This window comes from Phoenix dactylifera, chromosome 11 (genome assembly GCF_009389715.1).
Source record: "Phoenix dactylifera cultivar Barhee BC4 chromosome 11, palm_55x_up_171113_PBpolish2nd_filt_p, whole genome shotgun sequence".
Taxonomy (NCBI): domain Eukaryota; kingdom Viridiplantae; phylum Streptophyta; class Magnoliopsida; order Arecales; family Arecaceae; genus Phoenix; species Phoenix dactylifera.
In genome coordinates this window covers 1,718,841-1,737,760 of record NC_052402.1, presented here as the reverse complement: position 1 = coordinate 1,737,760, position 18,920 = coordinate 1,718,841, and the positions used below count along the sequence as shown (strand labels likewise).

Sequence of the window (18,920 nt, the reverse complement as noted above, 5' to 3'; positions counted from 1 at the left end):
CGGCTCGGATCACGTCAACCTGGCGGCTACGGTGCCACAAAAGAGTCGCCACCCGAGCCTCTTCCGTACTTCTCACCGGATTTTAAAACTATACTGGATCTTGAGTTCCGGAGAAGCTTCATCCAAGATCTTTCCATGGTGGATCCCCTACCGGCACCGTTGTCGGAAGATTCCGACCGGCATCGCAAGCTGGGAGTGAAAGTTCTGCCCTCAAGACCGCCGTGGCACCGATCTATGACATCTCCAATTCTCCTTGCTTCGTTCATTTCCCAAGCCTCAATTCTTCGTTCGTAGCTTGTTTTAAGGGGAAATAAAAAGAAGAAATTATCAACCGTGGCAGTCATCCAGAAATTGGCCTCTATATCAAATTATCCACTGATAAGACCGGATTTCAATAAAATTTGGAACAAGTGGTGTCATCTCCCACCGCGCTCTAGCGGATACCAGAGAACACAAGAAAACAAATAAATAAATAAATGATCGAGTACCAAAATTTCCAAAGAAGACGACATCCAGAATTACAAAAGTACAAAAAACCACGAATCCTCTTCCAAGCAACCCAGTTCTCCTTCCACGCTCAAATACCCCGAACCAGAGGAACCACCGGGTACAACTTGACCAGGGTCTCTCTCTCTCTCCCCCGGATGGGTAACGAGATCAGGCTTCCACACTATCTAAGAGATCCCACGGGCACATACCAAATAAATAAATAAATAAAAATATAAAACAGTCAACAAAATTCATAAAATTACAACGGGCAGATATTTAAAACTCCCCTCCCATTTCAAAACAACGAAGATCAAAGAAACCGGGCGAGTGCGAATTGGATCGATGCTTGAGAACTAAAAGGTGGCTAACGATGAACTCGAAGGGGACAAATGCATTCAACGAGAGCATCATCTCTACCACCCACCGCCACCACAAGCATCATCACCTCCACCGCCTCCTTAGCTAACCAGAGCCCATCGAGGGGAAATATTACATAATAAAGACATGCATTACAGCCATTGCACGAACAATGCTCTCCTATCTCTTTTCCAATTCTCAACCTTGGAGCCCATCACAAGCTACCAAGCCTTTGACCGGGCCGTGCCAGAATTATAAAAAAGTAATCCTTCCCACCCTCACGGAAACAACGCCACCGCCCCTCTCTCTCTCTCTCTCTTTCTCTCTCCTTCTCCTTCTAAATTTCATCAGGGAAAATTGAAACGCAGGTTACACCATATTTACCTCTATAAATACGGAAAAAAGACCTCCTCATCATCACATCAGAAAACTATCGAAGCCGACGCCAACAACAAAAAGAAAAGAAAAAGGGGAAAAAAGTGACATCTATTTAATCTTAAATTTTCGATAGCAGTTGGGAGCCCATTAGAAGAACAGAAGGCTGAAACCCCGCACGCACCTGATTTCGACCCCCGCGCCGATTACCTCTGGCGAAACCTCGTCCCCCAGGTCCCCCCCCAAAAATCTTCATAAATTAGGGTTTCTTGGTTCGGTCCGTTCTCTCTTTCGTTAGCCCTCGGTGATTCCGAAGATTTTTTTTTTTTTTTATTTAATTTGCCCTCGATGTAGATCTCCGGGTCCTTGATCTCCATCGAATTCTGAGGTTTCTCCGCGGAATTTAGGGATCCTCGTTGCCGGCGAGATGATTATAAAGCGGAGTCAGAGGGCGCAAATTCCGACGCTGAAGCGGTGCAATGTGGAGGGCGCTGCCCCGGGCGAGGACGATGGGGAGAGGCCGCGGAAGAGGCGACGGGAGAATGTGTTCTTCCCGCTGGAGGTGCTCGGGGATGTCTCCGCCGCTGGAATCCCGATATTCCCCTTTGGCTTCCGGCGGCCGAGCGGGGACGTGCGAGAGCAGATGAGCAGCGCGGCCGTGGCGTCTTCTTGGTGCACCGAGGTCTCGTGCTGCTCCGGCGAGGTGGAGTCGGAGTCGAGGGATGGAAAGCGGAGGGAGAGGGATCGGCTGCGCAAGGTGGCGGCGCCACCGCCGCCGGCCCGGCCGCCGGTCGTCCGTACATCCCGAGGGCGCGCACAGGTGCTCCCAGCCAGGTTTAACGACTCCGTTCTCATTGACCCGTGGAAGAAGGAGAAACCCAAGGCGAAGGCGCTCGACCCCGATTTTGAGATCAAGACTGACCTGATGGAACCTAGCGAAGAAAGTTTCAGATGTAAAGATTTCAACATTGGCTCAGTTTTCCCCAATTCAATCAGATTGTTCCACGAAGAAGAACGGTATCGGGCATGCAGAAATTTGAAATTCAAGAAGTATTCTTCTTCTCGTAGTACTCTGACGTCTTTTAATGAGAGTCTTGCGGGAGCTGAGGAGAGGTTGCCGCCGGTGGTTGATGTCGAGGATCCACTTGATTATGATTCTGATACAATGATTGTGGAAAGAAGGATACTGAAGGAGGGTGTGGAACCAAGGGAGGATTTCTATTGCCTGGAGGACTTTGTTCCGGGTGATGTCGTTTGGGCTAAGTTAGGGAAGAAGTATCCTGCTTGGCCAGCGACCGTGGTTAATCCAATGCAGCAAGCTCCGGAGGCAGTTCTGAGGTCCTCCATGCCTGGAGCCATCTGTGTAATGTTCTTCGGGTACTCCGGAAATGGAAATGATAGGGTAAATTAAATCAACTTCTATCGAATTTTCTTAATAGAATCCCGCTCTCTAATGTTATGTGCTTCTATGCTTTTGGCTTATTAATTCTTGCTATCTCGTCATTACCGTCCCATTGTTACTGTTGTTATTCTAAATTAATTATGAGCATTTGTTGGGGAACAGGAGTACGCATGGGTGAAAGAGGGGATGCTCTTTCCTTTTATAGACCATGTAGACAGGTCAGTTTCGTGAATTGGAAAATTTGGAAATATTTTGACGTGGTTATGCTAAAACTTTGTAAGTTCCACTCTAGGTTTCAGGGGCAGACAGAGTTGTGTAACAGCAAGCCTAGCGATTTTCGGTTGGCTATAGAGGAGGCCTTCTTAGCTGAGCATGGTTTCTTAGGAGTGCAAGTAGGTGGAATGGATATGGTTGGGCAGCCAGCATATTATCAGTCCTTTCCGAGAGAAATCCAAGAGGCGACAGATTCCAACCATGATCAGGAGTGCCAATCAGTGATCCAGGCAAGTTGGTTGCAAATTGGATTTATGATATTTTTGCTATAATAATATTGTGGGTGGAAGGTTTTTAGCGGCCACATTATGGCCTCCAAGAACATCATAGTCTGTTAATAGAGAAGTTGTTAACAACATTAGGATTGACACATTTTCTGTATACTCTTCAGGTGAATCTAGTGGACCCTTAAGAGAATTCTTTGCTTAAAATTTGCTATCATATTTCTCAGGTTGCAACAGAAAAGGATAGTTTGTTTGGACATTCGTTACGAAAACCTGCATTTTGTATATAAATTATATAAAAACATCTGGATTTGTTTTACATATGCAACAAAGGGTGGATTGGAAATTTTGCAAAATCAAATATCTCTAACTCATAGAGACACATCGCACACTTTAATCAGCAAAGTACATGGGAAGTTCGATAGTGTTAAATTAAAACACAATATAATTTACAATCTTCTATATTATAATGGGAATACTTGGCCAAGTGAGGCCCAATTCCAAGGTAGTGAAACCTTTGCACGGGTGCATAACATTATAAAAAGGAAAGCTCCTGGACATCTGCGTGTTTTATCCCGCTCTCTCAGTTTTATGTTTTACATGCATCCTAGAAATCCCCACCTAATGAAGGAAAATGATGGGGTGACGCAGCAATTCAAGAGGGACTCTTTTTATTTTTATTTGTTTCTCTAATACTTCTTATTTTTTCTACGATATTTGATCTTGCAAGTCTGGTAAGAGAAGGAAGCTGAAGTGTCAGGGATCTTCTACTTTTCATGTGCCTGTCACTAGTGTATTGCATGTACAGCAGAAGATATAGACTACCATACAAACATATATTGTCAATTTAAGGATACTCTTGTAAAGGGGAACATTACCATTAGATCCACTATCTTTATCCTTGTTAATGTCCAAGCAACAGCTTCTGAAAAGCTGGAGTCCAGGCACCAATACCTTTTGCAACAGTAAATTGACATGAACTGAGATTAACAAGTGTCTTGTGATGTTTATTCCTCTTTTAAGCATTTTGCCTTCTTTATTACAGTTTAGGGAACAATGCCCCACTTTACTTTTTGATTAAAGACTTTCTTTACCTTTTTTCCTTCTTGAGAGCTGTCATCATAGTTCGCCGTATCAGTCCGAACCGGGCGATACGGGGCGCACCGTACCGGTTCAGTACCGGTACATGGTACAAGAGGCATACCAAACATCCCATACTGTACTGTACCGATACTATACTAGTGTGGCACTGGGATCCGATACCGAGATGGCGAATCTTGGTCGCTATACTTTATCCAAGCACCTTCAGCGATTTCTCCTCATCCTCATCATTGTTCGAAAAGACAAATGAAGTTATTGGATTGATGGTGACTGCTAGAAGACTCAAGTCATCTTATACACTTTGCTATCATCTGACAGATGGAAAGGGGTACACTAGGGCATTTGGTCATGTTACCTTCGATTGGGGTGTGTTCATTTCCATGTAAGTGAACCGCCTGAACTGTGCTGGGGTGAGAACAGTTACTTCTAAGCATTTGTTTTTCTGCAATTCAGCCCAATGTGAGGAACTTGGTTTCTCACATAAGAAAAAAAAGGGCCTCCAAAGTGAAGTTCTATGTGGGTGAGTAGGCAATTTAGGCTACTTTAACACTCTCCCACCACAAACCTATGATGAGGATTTACGGATGACTCTTAAACATGAATGCGGTTCTTTGTGTTAGGTACACTTTGTCTCAGTATCTTTGCGTCATGTTTCGGAGAGTGACACGGCAAAATAAATTCATTTAATGTAGTTATTAAAATAGTAGAAGTGTAGTTATCAACTTACTTTGTGCTATGCATAGCTGTAGAAGTCTTGTTGCAGAGCATACCATAACATACTGCTCAAATCAGCAAATGATGATTAGATAAAATGGCATAATGCGGTTCATGCTATATTGATACATGACCACCACATCACAGTATTTTAAACCTTGCCTCCCTCTCACTTTCCCATTACAAGTGGGCCACTTAAGCAGTATTTAAATAATAATTATCATTAAAAAGAACTCAACAATTAATGCTTTAATTTTTTTCACTTTCTACTGACTTCCTCCGAAACAAATACAAGAAACCAAGTTCAAACAGTAATAACACTTATGTGAAAATGAACTCACCCTTAATTTTGCTCCTTTACACAGGATGCTGGAGGATTGATGTCAAATGATGCTAAATGATCCTAATTGTATTTCTAGCAATTTACACATTGGACATATGACCCACCCGGAAAAGTTTCTACATGTAGACATCTTTGTGAAGTTATAAGGCTTATAATTTACTTTTTGCAAGTTGATTTATTATTTCAAATTTTCAATAATGCAATATAGCAATTTTGTCTTGTGCTTATCCTAGTTTTGGGTGGTTGTTGTTCATATGCATGCTATGAAGTAACTTAAGCTATATCAAAACTTTTGAGAGGACCAGATGAGTTCATAATGGCCTGTTGCTTTTGCTTAAGTTGTTCGTAAGAAAAGAAATTCATCAGTTGAATATAATTTTTATGCCAGATGTTTTATTATGTCTTCATAGATTTTATTTCTGGGGATCCTTCTGGTGCTACTTATAGTATATTCCATTCATCCAGAATTTTATGCGCAGAAGCAATTTAATCTTCTTTGATATATGGTTTCCTTGCTAATGTGGAGTATATGCTGATATAAAACAAGGCTTCTCATGAGCTTTTTTTAATTCATTTCTTTGATATGTTTATTCATTCTCTAGGCTATGAATAAATCAGGAACACATTGCGAGAATTGTGGATTGAGCCTTCCAGTCAAAAGTGCAAAGAAAATGAAGCAGAACTCTGAACGATTATTGTGTAGACATTGTGCTAAGGTTTGAACGTGCCAGATCTATGAAAGCTCTAATTTTCTCTCTTTATATATATATATATATATATATATATATATATATATATATATATATATATATATATACATACATACATACATACATATATACATAAATACATATATATGTATATTCACCAGAGCTGATATTGCCATAACCTTTCTTCTTGATCTTCTCATGTGCCTGTGGTTGCATCATTTGCTGTATTTACAGCTTTTAAGTTCAAAACAGTATTGTGGAATATGCAAGAAGATTTGGCATCATAAAGATGGCAGGAAATGGGTAAGAGGATCTGTACACAACTACAAATTTTTGTTGACTTCTTATTTAAAGCAGGGCTTATATTCAATGTCTAATACTTGGGCCTGAATCTCTAATACTTGAGCTTAACCAAGTCAGGTTCATTGTTGTGGATGTCAAACTTGGGTCCATGCAGAATGTGATAAAGTATGCAGCAACCTTAAGGTTCATATTAATCTTGAAAGAATTATGTGTTATTCATGATGTCCTGATATTATCGAAGCCAGTTTAACTGTTTAAGTGAGGTTGACCAATAGAATGTCTTTAATGTCAAAGGATCTGGAAGACTCTGATTATTTCTGCCCTGACTGCAAGGCAAGGTTAAATTTTGAGTCATCAGATACAGAGAAGAAGCATTCAGAATTTAGGTATGCCTAAGTTCTTATTGAGTTATTCCGTATTTACAATATATTATTTAGTGTCTCCCTCTATTTCAGGTTTACCAGATGTTCTTGAGTTAATTGATTCTATCTTAACCTTCTAAGCAGATTTTATAATAACGGTTGGCAAGACACAAGATTCAATAAGATTACTGTTTTTTGTTTCGGCATGGAAGGGGTTTACCTACCAGAGCAACATGTGTAAGTATTAGAAGCTTGTGAGTTTCACTAAAGGCAAAATTTGATAAAAGTAGTCATTCTTATTACCTTATATTATTCAGTTTATCTGCTATTCCTCATATATTGTATCAAGTGAAATAAATCATTAAAGAAGATAAGCTAATTTTATTCTGTGAGGAAAGACATGGTTTGAACCAAAACAATCAGCAAAAAATTGCTTTATATTCATTCTTGTTCTATAAATGCAATACTTACTTCTACAACGTATAGAAGACTAAATCATGGTATGGGTATTGGCCCGAATCAGGAGGTACGAGACGGGTTCGGTATCAGTACCCGATATGGGTGGTGTATTGAGTGTCGGTACGCCAAAAAAATTTCATATCGTAATGTACCGACACTGTGCTAGTATGGCATCGGTATGGAGTCCGGTACCGAGACGGCGAACCTTGGACTAAATAATCATAAGTTATAACTGGCTTTACTCAAAATGTCAAAGTTGGGTGATCAGATAGCTTTGCTTGACAAAATTTATACCTTAATTGTGACCACAACAATAACAAGCTGTTTTATCGATTGGATTTTTTCTAAATTTTTCTTTGACTTCTAAAATCTGCCCTAGCATGAGTACAATGAGAATAGAGGATTTGTTTCATATCTTGGTAGTATCTTTACAGCGGTTCTCAACATTTGAGAAGGCCCTGTAAAGAAAGGGGCTCACTTTGACTTAACATGGTTGGAAAGAGGATTCAAAGACGTTAGAAGCTAGAACACCTTGATGGGAGCAACGAGTAGAAGCAGTAAGAAAGTTTGAAGGGGTTTTCATTAACATCATATTTAGTTTTTTTTATTGGAAGATATACCCAAGATGATTTCAAATAAGGGTCAGGGAGGCCTTAGAGAACCTGGGTGAGCCAAAGAACCTTTGACAATATTTAGCTTTTGACTAGATGAAATATTGAAGATGATTTAACTGATGCACAAATGAAGTTATGGTTATAATTACCACTCTCATACTAACAGTCATGGTCTGTATTTGAGCTTGTGGTCTGGAATAGGTTGTTCCTTGTTGACTGTTTCTTCAACAAAACCATGTTCTTCCCCTCATTTTTATCCTTCTAGACAAGGGAGAGTTTTGTAAACACTGCATTGATTTTGCTGAATGATGCATCAGCCTGATCTTCATCCTTATCTTATTTTGGACTTCTTCGCAAGTTCATGTTTTATATAGTCTAGCACTCTAGCTGTTTATTGTTTTTCAGATGTCTGCTGATTATGCTTATTAAATTTTGTAAACATGGACAGAATCTCATGTCAATGCGGCTGTTGCAAGGGGCAGAAAAAGTTTATGCTTACTGAATGGGAGCGACATACTGGTTCTAAAACTAAAAACTGGAGGTCTAGTGTTAAAGTCAAGAGTACAATGAAGCCATTGGGAAAATGGGTTTGTACTTGATCAAGAATCTTTTATTTTTAAGCAATGATAAATGTAATTTCAATATTTTTCTTTTTGTGTAGCATATTCAGGTTCACCTTTACTGAATTTATTCTGTTGGTTTTTTAAAACACTATTTCTTTATGAGTATATTGATTATTCGAAAATCAGAACTCTGGCTAGTGGCTGTACATAAGAATTTTATGTAAATCTCTTGAACACTTAGCATGGTTGTTTTTCTAATACTGGGTGTGGTTCATGGGTTTCGCACTTTGGCTGCTGCATCACTCTGATTCACTCACATTTTAGGCATTTATCTTCAATATTTGCTCCATTCCATTTTGAATATATAGACTTCTGCTGCAATTAATGATCAAATAGATTAATGTTAATCTTTGCTATGTGGTTTAACTCTCGTTGTTGCTAACTTGCAGGTAGAACATTATCAGGCTACTGTGGTTTCTGCAAACAATGCTAAACGTCCATCTCCAAAAGTAAGGAAAGAAAAGCTACTTGCTTCCTTGCAAGGTAATTCCATTTCTGTAATATTATCTGTTCTTTGATGGTTACCCCATTTGGCAATTGCAACCAACATGCCAGTCCTTGAATTTTTTACTTAGTAAACTGATAATGCTTATGGTTTTCATTTTGATAGAATCATATGACCCAGTATATGTTAGATGGACAACAGAACGATGCGCAATCTGCAGATGGGTTGAAGACTGGGATTACAATAAAATCATTATATGTAACAGGTATTTCACACAATTATGTGGATCCTAAACCTCTACTGAGGTAACTTACTGGATGCAGATTTAGTAGTTTTTGCTGCCTGGAGGCCATGCTAAAAGGACAGCAAAAAAGGATTAGTTTTGAATAATTAACAATCAGTCACATAAATATCCAGATGTCAAATAGCGGTCCACCAGGAATGCTATGGAGTGAGAGGCAAACAAGATTTCACCTCTTGGGTTTGCCGCGCTTGTGAAACCCCAGAGCAGAAGCGGGAGTGCTGCCTTTGCCCTGTAAAAGGTATGATCTCCACATTTTCTCAGAGGCGCGCTATTTGCTTGTTTTGTCATCCTTTGTGCTTCCTGATGAAGATTTTTACTAGTCGTGTTACTGATTTGCATAGAGATCTCGATCTACAAGCTGAGCAGTTCAGTTGAATTGCTCTTCTAGTTTCCAAATTCACAAATGGAATCTACTTTATCCCCAGCTTACAAGTGTATACATAGTTTAAAACTTTAAACTAAGGTCTTGAGTTGTTAAACTAACTTCTTGCTATTTCTGGTTCCCCCACCTTTTTTTATGTGAAATTGGAGGTTTCTATTGATTAATGTTATAAGTTAATCCAGCTCTTAGTGTTTTTATAATGTTGAACCTCAGGTGGTGCTTTGAAGCCGACGGACATTGATACATTATGGGTCCATGTCACGTGTGCCTGGTTTCAGCCTCAAGTTTCTTTTGCAAGTGATGAAATAATGGAGCCTGCTGTTGGCATAGTGAACATTCCATCTGAGTCTTTTGTGAAGGTTAAGACATGATTATGGACAACAATATGTTGCGAACTATGTGATGGACCTCAAATATCTCTGCTATTTTTAAGATCTTTCTCCCAATGGGGAAACTGTTATTTTTCTATCTCACATCGTATAATATGCATCAAATTAGGGACTTAACTGATAATTTGTTTGTCCATGTGTCTCCAGGTTTGTATCATATGTAAGCAAATGCATGGTTCTTGCACGCAATGCTTTAGGTGTTCCACTTATTATCATGCCATGTGTGCATCAAGAGCAGGATACCGCATGGAGGTAGATCATTGACGATAACAATAATTTTGACTCCTCAAGTTTAATGTTTGATTGAATTTATTAATCAGGAGCTTCTAGTATTATTCAAAATATCCCATCAATTCGAATAAAATGGTTTGACTTTGATATGCTGTTGATGGATTGCAGTTGCACTGCTTAGAGAGAAACGGGAAACAGATAACGAAAATGGTTTCATATTGTGCGCATCACCGGTAAACTTCTACTTGTGGCAGTTAGTAATGAAATAGTTTCCATACTTCTTGATGCCTTCCTCTATCACCATTTGTTCTTTTGGAAATTGCTCGAGAAACAGCCCTGTGAACTTTAGACTTGAGAATTAGAAACAAACCTGCCTCCCAGCAAATTATCCCATGTGTCTTGAACTGTGGTCTGTTTCTCAACTTTGAAAATATATATTATGTCATGCTTGAATAGCAGTAGTCTAGCTAAACGAAATGTCAGATTCTCAGAGAGCATCCCTTATGGATGCTAAGCCCAATGTATGTCATATACCTGAATGCGATAACATTTGTCATCATCAAGGTTAAAAAGGGGGGAGACCCCTTCTTTTATCATGTTTTGCAGTGTTATACTCAGAACCTGCTTTTTAAGAATTTTTCTAGAACTTGCATCAATTATTTTTTAATTGAGGTAACACAACTACAGAATTTCTATTTTCTGTGCAGGGCTCCGAACCCAGATACAGTTTTAATCATACATACCCCATTAGGGGTATTCTCTTCCAAAAAGTTGCTCCAGACTAATGAAAAGCAGAGTGGGTCAAGGCTGATTAGGAAAGACATCCCTAAAGTTCCATCCTTACCTTCTCAATATTCTGAAATGTCATCTGCTGCAAGGTGTCTGATCTATAAAAAAATAGAAACTAAGGTATGATAGACATAGAACATTATAATTTCCTTTGATGAAAATTTAATGCTTGTGCAGTCAAATAATCAAGCATGGTTTATTTGGTGCTATCTTGCAATCTGCTATGCTTAATAATGCTTGTCCCCTCTGTCCAAGGCCTTCAAGCACTCTTCCTGGCATGTGGGACATAATATTCTGTCTGAATCCTGGCCTAATTGTCCTGAGAATGCTGATTTGACATAAAAAATAGTGCATCTCCTCTAATGGGATAGCATCATTGTCATGGCAGGAGAATTTCTTAAATAATGGTGTTTGTAGATTTCACGTAGTCCTGATATCGACAGTGCTTCGCATCTTGATTGCTTGTACTTTACTTTAAATTATCCAATCATCCATGATTGCAATAATTATATGGTAAATTATAGGTTTGGTATATAACATCAAGTGCAGCAGGCGGTAACAATTTATGCTTCGTGTGTTACAGAGCTGTGTCTGGATAAAAGTCATCTTCAGTCCTTGTATCTTTAGTCTTGGCCCCATTCTTTTTCTGCTTCATGAAGATAATTTTCTTCCATGTAACACCATGTAGGCCTGTAAATCAGTTCTTACTAACTTTTGTTTGCTATGCAGAGAACACAAGAAGAGGCCGTTGCCCACCAAGTGATGGGGCCTATTCATCATTCTTTGGATGCAATTAAACGCCTTAATAAACCTAGGGTACTTCTCTTGTTCTTCTTATGCTAGACAGGTTCACATAGTTTTATTTTTAGAACTCGATGCTAAACAATTGGAAATTGATGGGATATATTCCATTCTTGTTAAACAGGATGAGAAGGACCCTGAATCATTTTCTACATTCAGGGAGCGTCTTAAATATTTGCAAGTAATTGTTTATCGCATTGTGTTGCCATATGTTGTTACATATTATTCTCAATATCCTCATCAGGTCTTTTGTCTACTTATGCTTCTAGATGACCGAGAATAGCAGAGTTTGTTTCGGTAGATCTGGAATACATGGATGGGGGCCTTTTTGCACGTAGGAACATTCAAGAAGGAGAAATGGTACTATTTCAAACTATAAAGTTCTCACTTATGTTTTTTCTTTCCTCCAAGACAACTTGATTTTTATTTCTGTCTGGATTTACCTGCTAATTCGTCATTGTCTTTGATGGCTTCAGTATTCCCCATGTATGGTCATGGTTAGTGCCAGAATGCATGATGTGCCATCTAGATTGATAATCCACATCTTTCATTACAATATAAATTTCACAAAATGCAAATTTTACAGTATGGTGTAGTTCCAGAATGCATGATGTGCCATCTAGATTGACAGTCCACATCTTTCATTACAATATAAATTTCATAAAATACAATTTTTTTACAAATTAATTTAATGCAGCTACCATCTATGGATTAGAATAAACTCTTTCTTTTGTTACTGAAAAGTATTTATTGTGTGAACACTTGTTGAACGGTAAGAAGTCCCATAATATTTTATTTCTTGATCTCTAGGCATTTTGGATGTTGTAAAACTTGATGAATAGCAATGCCGTCAATTTTGATGGTTAAACATGCATTTTGGCACCAGGGCATTTCTATGGTAGTCATGCCTTACAAGCATCAAAAACCGACGTGTACATATACAGATAAATACATCAATATCTCTATGCAGGCATGCAGCTGTGTTAAATGGAGCTATGTGACAATAATCAAGTAATGATTATTGATTAGGATATAACATGGATTTATGCAGAAAAATGTGTTAAGTGTATCTTTTGTTCTAAGCCATCTATTATTAGTTTGTTTGTGTGCTAGATCATGTTACTTGTTAATGTCTAGATTTTGGTAATATAGCCCAAAAAAAAGGCTAGAGCAGCGCTTGTATATAAATTGGTTATACATAACAAAAGAAAAACCTTGTTTTAAAAGAAGATATGACAGTCTGAAACCTATCACTAGGTCATCGAATACCGCGGGGAGCAGGTCAGGCGCAGTGTTGCGGATTTGAGAGAGGCACGCTACCGGTTGGAAGGAAAAGATTGCTACGTGAGTCATCTTTCTGTGCTTATCCTTGATTTTATTCTTATATTAATCTGCTGATGATAATCACAAGAAAACCAAACCAGAATTTGGGCTGTTTTTTTTTTGGTTTGAAATTTCTTAATTTGTGTACAATAGACTGACAAAACAACAGTAAGCACTACTGAAACTTTATGGATGCTCAGTTATGATCTAGCTTTTGTAAATTTGTTTGGTTGTCTTTCTGGAAGGTCTTAAGTAACACTTCTTACCACAAAAAAAAAATTAATGCCAATATTTTGTTCGTTGGAATTTGAAAAATTAGCACTTGCAAACATATTGGATTGTAGAATTGAAACTTAATGAAGATATTGGCTTTTGCAAAGGCTATGATCTGTGATGTAGTACTGATTACTTTCGTATAATGAGGACATACTTTATTCCAATAGTGACCTGTCTGTTTGGAGTTTGGACAACACCTTTATTTTATGCTAATTTCTGTAACCTGGTAGTATTAAATGTATATTTTTAGTGCATCTGTGCTAACCTACAAATTTCTATGTCATAATGCTTTTGTTAGCTAATATTCATGTGACCTATCTCAGCATATTTATATACAGACTTGACAGTTTATCTTTTAATGCATCTGTGCTAACCTATAAATTTCTATGTAATAATGCTTTTGATAACTAAAATTCATGCAACCTACCTTGACATATTTTTATACATGCTTGACAGTGTATCTGCATGTTGATGTTCTAACTGATGCTTTTTTAAAGGTTATCTATCTAAATCCATTTTAATAAGTGGATCAATAATTGCTACCTCAGGATTGAATCCCTACAACTGTATTTGGTGTCAGTTGTTTTTTCCAAAAAATTTAGACAGAAAACCATCGAATGTTTCAATTTTATTTACAATTTGCTATGACGAAGCAACTGTGAACATGAATTCTAGCATGTGATAGAAATGCAAGATCAATGCTGCCATGTACAGGTGTTTTAATACTCTTATCTATTTCCATATCCCTTCAGGGCTGCTCTCAAGGTGTCATTATGACCTTTGAGTGTTGACATGTATAGGCAAGGAAACATGGAGTTGAGCATGTTTCATCGAATGCCTGAGATCTATGGCAGCCTTAGGCATCCATATATTTAGTTCCAGATCTCCACAAATAGGTTTTGCACACAAATACCTAACAAGTTCGATTCTCTTGATAATCCCTATCTTTCTTTATATTGAAGTTTGACAAATAGAAAAGGGTCTTCGATAGATAAATACCTAATGCTATTTTTGATTGTTTAGAATGCGACACGAAAGTTGGTCAAAGGGGAATATTTTTTCCAATGGTTGAGCAAGGAAACAACATTTAGAGAGAGAGATAGTTGGGCAAAAAATAATGGATGTTGACATATTAGTCCATTTGCAACCATATTCAAATTAGTCCTTTTCTGGTTGGCCCCCACCCCTCCTTTTCTCTTCTTTTTTGTGAATGGGGACAAAATAGTCCCTTCCATCCATTTAGTGCTGTTCCTTTCTCTTTATGTAACTTCAATTTTTCCTAACCATTATAACACAAACTCCACATTTTTAATTGGCATTTCTTTTTCTGATGAGAAGCATGAGTGATTCCCATCTCAATTCCCCTTGTTTATGATAGCCATCAAAGTAGGATTAATCTAAGGTCATACTTTCTATTTAACATAAAGAATTTCATCAACTTAGTTTGAACTTAACCTGCAGATCTTTGGGTTTTAAATGAAATTCCATATTTTGAATACAAGGCTTTGATATATATATATATATATATATATGACTGTAAACTCGGTTAGAAAAAGTGCTTGTACAAGTAATTAATTATTGGCCATGCCTAAGAATACATCTTCAATTACATGCTGTATCCTCCAGTTCTCTGTGATCAAGAAATTTTAGTTTCGTCTCAAGCTGACTAAGTTTTCATTCAAAGGAAGGTTTTTCTTTGTCAGATCCTTTATTTATGTGTGAGCCCTTTGCTTTGAAAAATATGTTTGATCAGTGTAAACTGAACCACTTGCTAAGAATTTTCATTGAAGTTGTTAGGTACATTGTTTAGGGTGGGTGATTCTTAGGGTGCTGGCTCTTTGATCTAGTCTATGTCGATTGTCACATGTGTGCTTAGAATGAGTAGTGGTATGCATGAGCAGAGCTGGGTTTTAAATGAGAAAAGATCTTTATTTATTCTTTCTTTCCTGTATCATTCAAGATTTTTGTTTGTTACTTGTGCATTGAATTGGATTTGGATTAGTAAATAAGTGATCTTATGTTTTGTTTGTATGTTGTAGCTTTTCAAAATCAGTGAAGAAGTAGTGGTTGATGCTACAGATAAAGGGAATATAGCACGTTTAATTAATCATTCTGTAAGTAGTTATATTCAATAAAATTTCCTCATTTTCTTCTTACTGCTTATATGGAGAGTGCTGCCTATACTGATGAAATATTTTTAATTCTTTATGCAGTGCATGCCCAATTGCTATGCAAGAATTATGAGCGTGGGTAATGATGAGAGCAGGATTGTCTTAATAGCTAAGACAAATGTTTCTGCTGGAGATGAGTTAACGTATTATTATTTTCCTCTCCTCAAATTCTGATTTCACTTCTGTTAAATCTGTTTCGGTCTTTTCTTTCATATGAGTTGAGCTTCATTATGTCACCAAGCCGTTTGTGGAATCTTCCTTGAAACTTTTCTTGAGTTCTCAAAGTGATGCATAATAAGGTAGAATTTATGAACAACCCAAAGGAAAATCTTTTCTTCATGGAAGGTTGCCTAGCCAATTTTCGAGGCTATGATGCACAAATATTGACATGGACATTTATCTATTGTGGAATGAAGATACACAAAACATCTATGTACATTTTTTAGGACATGGATATGGATACTGTTAACACATGCAACAAATCTATTTGATAAGGTAAGACAAATTTAAATAAAAATACTTTGAGGTCATATATTCATCTTGACTATATCGTTTCCTTCAAAAAACTGAACATTATCAAGTGCTAACAAAATGTAGGCTTTGGTATCCATCTGTTAGCTCTTTGAGACAGATACATCAAGCTTGTAGAAGTATCTAGTTATCATAACATGTGAGTTGCAGGCCACTATGATTTAACTCTTGGACTCTGTCAGTTACTTGTGATGCTCACATGTGGTCTTGTATGATAGTGATAAATGTGCTTAAATGGGATCATTGACTCGGATCACTTATGTTAAATTGAAAATAACTCTCAAAAGATGAAATATACTTTTTCAGTTTGGATACTGTATAATATCACAGTCAACCGTATCTTATTTGGCTTTTGGTCTTCCTGAAATGGGTCAAATGCTGGCCTGGTACTGCTCAGTACTCAAATGCATCAATCTATTCTATGCACCTATGATCATAAATAGATGCCTATGTCATTGATCGGACCAAGCTTATTCTCAAGCTAAATTTTCTATATTCTGCTTGTGTGCAGGTATGACTACTTGTTTGACCCTGATGAAGGTGATGAATATAAAGTTCCCTGTCTCTGCAAAGCTCCAAACTGTCGGAAATTTATGAATTAGGTAAATGTACATGCCCACTTATTCCTTCACATGAAGCCTAAACAGCAACCCCCCCCCCCCCCCCTCTCCCAAACCTCCAGTCGTTCCTCTATTGTATTCAGTTTCCCATTTTTTATCAATTGAAATTATTTAAAGCTTGAGAGTAACAAGGGCCACATTCTTCGCAAATTGCATACCTCAGTGTATTAACTACAGTTGTTTAATCAATGTAGCATTTTTTTTCTCATAACTGGTCTTGTCTGATTGCTAAAACTAGCCACCAATCCAATGGTCTGTATATTAACTTGCCTCATCAATGATGGAGAATTCCAACATCTGATTTATTTTATTGTCTACGAGATAGTGCCATATTTGTGCATTAGGGATTATTGTGTGCCCGTCCTGATGGCTATCATGGGGCTACATCTGTTTGAAGATAGTGCCTTATTTGTGCATTAGGGATTAAATTGCAGATAACTTTGATATTATACTTTGTTTGGTGTGAAACTTGACACGGTGACAGAGAGCTTATAGTTATCTGCTTGAACTCCTTGCCGTTGGGTTTCAGACGTTGAAAGCAAGAGTGGTGGTGACATCAGGTTTGGCAACCAATTAAGGGTGGAAACTTGGTCTCTCAACTCTTATTTAGAATGTAAACAGTGATAAAACCCAGTTACCATTGGATTCAATTGGCGGATTGGCGGGAAGGCGTGTAAGCTGTGATTGGTGCCGAGGCGCACAGGCGTTCGGAAGGGTTTCGCACTCTGCAAGTTTGCTTTGGAGCTCAAGTCGGCTACAGGTTCCATGAGGATGATCTGATGGCCGTAATATTATCTTCTTATATAAAATTCTGCTCTCTTCTAGGGTTAGAGATAGAGGGTGCATGCTACAGAGAAAATTTGGGTTTTAGGTCTGAGAGCCTTTTATATAATAAAAGGTGTAGGCTTTTTTTTTTTTTTTTTGGTGCTAAAACCGGTGTTTCATACTATACGGGTACAAAGGTGTAGGCTTTCACCATGGAGCCTTTGCCTGGGACCGGGTGATCTTTATTTCATCCTCAATAATGGCTCTCTTTGCTATCTTGGTGGATGCGATCTTTTTATATCATATCTATTTATTTTTAATTATATATATCATATTATGAGTGAAAATTTAAACAAGTTGGTATATAAGTTCGTATAAAATTAAATACGTTAAACATGGATCTATATTTTTTGGATATGGGTTGCCTGTGTTTCTTCCCTGAACTGGGCTCGAGTCGAATCGGCCTGACACAATTTGTTGCCGTTACTATTTCCAGGTCTACTGCAGAATCTTTAGCATTGTAGGAGCACGGGAAGTATAACTTTTGGACCGCGTAGTGGAACGGAAGAACATTGCCATCCCAATCCCTTGACATCCTCCAAAGACAAGGCCCAGCAGCGCAATTGAACCACAGCCGGTGTCCCTGGATGTGCTGGAGTCGGGACAAAAACTAGGCTAGCGAACTTTATCTTTACGTACCTTTCGCAGCAAATTAGACATGCTGAGAGAGAAACACCCTTTTCACTCAAAAGAAGAAAAAAAAAATGGAAAGAATTTTCTTGCTGGTTGGACAGGATTTTGGCATTCCACACATCCAACTTGTTTTTGAATAATGTCGAAAAGGTAAATCCAAGACTGCTTAATTTCTACTTGCATCGAATTGGATGAGATTTACGATTACTTTGTTGATCTATTGGATATTTTAGTTGAAATTAGAAAAGCATTAATGCAAATACAAAACATAAACTTCTATTATCTAATCATATCACAAGCAAACCATGCAATAAAATAACAAGAAGCAACACATAGACATTATAAACAACCTATTCCGTATAAGATTTGTTTGACAACCGCAGAATAGAAACAACGATACAAATAAAGAAATAATCACATTAAACTTATTATTGAAATGAGCTATGAAACATATAGTGTTATCATAGTTTCAGAGAGCAATCAGGTTGATTGAAGTTCAGATCGAGGTATTTAATGATCCAGATCTAATAAATATTCAAAAATAACATATTTTTCAATCCGACTAAATTTGGATGGAATTGAATTCGCTTACTTCAGGTTTCAAATCAGAAGTTCCAGCAAGTGAGAGAATCGAGAAAAAACTGGAAAAAGCTCTCAGAAAACCCTTGAGCACGTTACATCCATGCACTCGAGTACTCCTGGATTTCTTACAAATAGAAGCAAAAACAAAATACACCAGCGCGCGAAAATAGACGTCCTTATGCTCAATATATGCTAGTAGCCAGGAAAAGAGGGGAAAAAGAAAAAGGGTAAAAGGCTAAATTGCTGGCTCCTGCGTTGGAATCGCTCAG

General features: G+C 37.8%; 1 pseudogene; it reads left to right on the top strand.

Annotated features, from left to right (window-relative positions):
* The first annotated feature begins 855 nt into the window (after positions 1–855).
* LOC103708376 lies at positions 856–18,256 on the top strand (annotated as a pseudogene).
* Positions 18,257–18,920: the final 664 nt, after the last annotated feature.